Source organism: Mus pahari, chromosome 7, assembly GCF_900095145.1.
Source record: "Mus pahari chromosome 7, PAHARI_EIJ_v1.1, whole genome shotgun sequence".
In the NCBI taxonomy this organism is placed as follows: domain Eukaryota; kingdom Metazoa; phylum Chordata; class Mammalia; order Rodentia; family Muridae; genus Mus; species Mus pahari.
Window position 1 is genome coordinate 1227677 of NC_034596.1, and position 4194 is coordinate 1231870.

Below are 4194 nucleotides of genomic sequence, written 5' to 3' on the forward strand. Positions count from 1 at the left end.
TTACACAAAGAAACCCTGTCTCAATACAACAAAACAAGACAAAACAAAACAAAAAGCTATTAAAAAACAAAACACAAAAATATTCAAAGATTTAGGAATTTAATAACCTGCTCCTAAATAATTCCCAGGCGAAACTGAAACCACAAAGGACACTGGGGTTTTTTTTTTCTTTCTTTCTTTCTTTCTTTTTTTTTGGTTTTTCGAGGCAGGGTTTCTTTGTGTAGCCCTGGCTGTCCTGGAACTCACTTTGTAGACCAAGCTGGCCTTGAACTCAGAAATCCGCCTGCCTCTGCCTCCCGAGTGACACTGGGGTTCTTGTATAGTGAGCAACCGAGATGCACTTATCCTAGGATGCGAGACAAGAAACACTGCACCTGGGAGGGATTACAAAGCTCTAACTGCTCCCTTCAGGAGGGCTCAAAGTCAAGGACATGAGGATTCAGTTACAGACATCTTAAAAAGAAAAGCAAACTTAACCAAAGAAGGAAAAACAATGTAATTCACAAACTAGGAGAAAAACATTTTTTAAAAATTTATTACAGGACTGGAGAGATGGCTCAGCAGTTAAGAGCACTGACTGCTCTTCTAGAGGTCCTGAGTTCAATTCCCAGAGATGCAGGGATGGTGCAGTATATAAAAATCTGTCAATGTAACCCGCCATATAAATAAACTGAGACACGTTTACACAATCATCTCACCAGATGCAGAAAAGGCCTTTGATAAGATCGCACACCTTTCAAGATAAAAGTCTGAGAGTTTAGGAATACAAGGGACATGCCTCAGCATAATAAAGGCAGCAAGCCCATAGCCAATATCAACTTAAATGGAGAAAAAAATCAAAGCAGTTCCACTAAAATCAGGAACAAGAAAAGGTTGTCCACTCTCTTCATACCTACTCAATATAGTGCTTGAATCTTACTAGAGCAGTAAAGGAGATCAAGGGGATACAAACTGACAGGGGAGAAGAAGTCAAGGTATCTTTACTTGCAGATGACATGATAGTATCTTGACCCTAAAAATTCCCCCAGGAAGCTCCTACAGGTGATAAACACTTTCAGCACAGTAGCTAGATGCAAAATTAACTCACACAAAACAACTTACCATATACAAACTACAAAGGGACTTTACATGAAGAACATGGAGTTGGGTGGGTAGAGAGGTTGGGAGGAGCTGTGAGGAGATGTGGAGGGGAAAGAATAGGATCCAAATACATGGTATGAAAATCATTTGTAAATAAATCAGTTAGACATAATGTTGTGATGTGATCCAATCAACGCAGGATTTAAATGCAATTTTAAATCCTGTGAAATGAACACACTTGCTTACACAAGATTGACACAGGAATCTCACAGTTTTACTGTAATTCCCCAAATGAAAAATAGCCCAGCAACCCAAATTTTCATAAAGGAAGGCTACACAAATGGTGATGTAAGAATATGGAATTCTGGGGTTGGGGATTTAGCTCTGTGGTAGAGCGCTTGCCTAGCAAGCGCAAGGCCCTGGGTTCGGTCCTCAGCTCTGGAAAAAAAAAAAAATGGAATTCTACTTGGTAATGAATAGCTACTTTCAACTCAAAATTATTGTTCTGGCAAAGAATTTTTTCAAGACAAGGGAAGTGAGATATGACTTAATTTATATAAAATTGTAGAACATGTAAACCTCTGTACAGTTACAGGTCACCAGTGCTTAGGGACAGGGTGAAGGGAGAAACAGACGGCAAAAGCACACAAGAGGCTTTTGGGAGGGCTGGAGAGATGGCTCAGCAGTTAAGAGCATTTGTTGTTCTTCCACAGGACCCAAGTTCACTATCTGGGACACAAACTGGGAGGCTTACAAATGCCATCTCCAGGAGATCCCACCCCCATACCTCTATGCATATGGCTGTCACAAACATAACACCCACACAGACACAAATGCATAGCATAATTTTAAATAATAAAAATAAATCTTTAAAAAAAACACTTTTGAAGTGCTAGAGAGATAGCTCAGCAGCTAAGAGCAGTGTCTGCTCTTGCAACCTACCCAGGTCCAGCTCCCAGCATCCACATCGCAGCCCACAACTGTCCACACCTCCAGTTCAGGGGGCTGATGCCCTCATTTGGCCTTAGTGGGCACCAGGCACACAGATGGTATAGATGCACAAGCAAGAAAAACACCCATACACAGTAAATTAAGTTGAATACTTAAAAAAAAATTGCGAGGAGCCAGGCGGTGGTGGTAGTGGTGCATACCTTTAACGCCAGCAATCAGGAGGTAGAGGAAGGTGGAGCTCGGAGTTTTCTGAGTTGGAGGCCAGCTTGGTCTACAGGGTGAGTTCCAGGATGGCCATGGATGCACAGAGAAACCATGTCTCGACAAGCAAAAAAACAACAAAAAAATTGGGACGATAGAAATGTCTGTCATTGTGGTTGCAGTCTTACAGATTTGTTCTCATATCAATATTGAACATAGTGTGCACATGAAGCAAATGCATCTACCATATGTCAATTACACCTTAATAATAGGAACTGACAGACCTCTAGAGGTGAAACTCAGCATTCCAAAGGATAAGAGCCATCTCTGTTTAATAAAGACTTCACATCACCAACAGGCCATTAAGACCCAAATCCCATGGGATCCCTGTTAGAGAAGTCTTGTGGAGAATTCTTTACTGTCAACAGAGGACTTGCTTAGAAAGCTCCATCTTCTGTCTCATGAATTTGTGTGAACACAAGGAAAATCCATAGTTCACGGGGTCAGCATGATTAACAGGGTAGATTAAGTCAGGAGGGTTAAGAGTCTCCACTAGGCTACTACTTGTAGTGTTTAAAAGACTCAACAAAAAAACAATTCTCAAGTATGTTGTATAATCTATCAACCCAAGGCAGTTTTATGTATTAAAAATGATTCTAAGTGATATTGTAACAATAAGTGCTCCTTTATGATGCACTGCTTATCATGATTAGTGTCTTTATAATTAATCACTGGTATAGAAAATCTCAGCTTCTAATAACAGATGAGGTTAGACTGTTTTCAACTCTTTTTGGATTAAGAATTTTTTTAAGGGTTGGAGAGATGGCTCAGCAGTTAAGAGCACTGACAGCTCTTNCAAAGGTCCTGAGTTCAAACCCCAGCAACCACATGGAGGCTCACAACCATCTGTAATGAGATCTGACGCCCTCTCCTGGTGCATCTGGAGACAGCTACAGTGTACTTAGATGTTAAATAAATCTTTAAAAAAAAATTTTTTTTTAAATGACTTATTTATTTTACATATGTGAGTTCACTGCTGCATCTTCAGACACACCAGAAGACAGCACTGAATCCCACTGTATATGGTTGCGAGCTGCCATGTGGTTGCTGGGAATTGAACTCAAGACCCCAGGAAGAGCAATCAGTGCTCTTAACTGCTGAGCCATCTCTCCAGCCTGGATTAAGAATTTTTAAGAGCCTCTAGCTCAGTGGTTCTAATTGTATGTGTCCTAAGACCACTGAGGAACACCAATATTTACATTATGATTCATAAGTCACAAAATTAGTTGTGCAGAAGCAAAGCAAATAATTTTCTGGCTAGTGGTCACAACATGAAGATCTGTATTACAGAGTCCACAGCACTGGAAGGTTTAGAACCTTCCCATATGCTCCATAGCCCATTCTTCTAAGTACAAATATGTAGACTTAATTTTTTAAGAAGCCTTCTGGTTGGTCTCAGCATCCTTTGGAGTCTTTTCCTATTCCACTTATCTTTATAGAATAATACACCCCATGCTTTCCCTCTCTTTTCGAGTCTCACTTCAAACCATCAGCTCTCAAACTTTGCAGTCTCCTAGGAAGATAATTAAGAATGAGTATCCCTGGCACTGGAGGCAAGGCTCAGTGCTTAAGAGCACTTGCTCCTGCAGAGGACCTGATTCTATTCCCAGCACCCACAGGGAGCTTCACAATCATCCATCACTCCAGTTCCAGGAGACCTGATGGCCTCTTCTGACCTCCATGGGTCTGTGGTGCACAGACATTTATGTGAGAACATCACGAACACTAAATAAATTCAAAGAGTTTTAAGTGAGGACTCCCAATGACTCCAATTCTGGTCAAGAGACAGACCCATTTGTCTTCATTCTACTTAACAATTTTCTCGAGGTACACAGTCACACCATTCTTTCCATAATTCCCAGAAAAGCTGATGAATGCACTCATCTTGTGGAGAGAAAAAAA

The 4194-nt window shown here is 40.8% G+C and overlaps 1 protein-coding gene across 1 annotated transcript in view; it reads right to left on the reverse strand.

Annotated features, from left to right (window-relative positions):
• Positions 1–2251, reverse strand: part of Znf512 (zinc finger protein 512) — a 21555-nt gene extending 19304 nt beyond the window's left edge. Inside the window, exon 1 of the mRNA XM_029540995.1 lies at positions 2232–2251. The gene's annotated coding sequence lies outside the window, so the exon portion shown is untranslated. The remainder of the gene's footprint in view (positions 1–2231) is intronic.
• Between the last annotated feature and the right edge of the window lie 1943 nt (positions 2252–4194).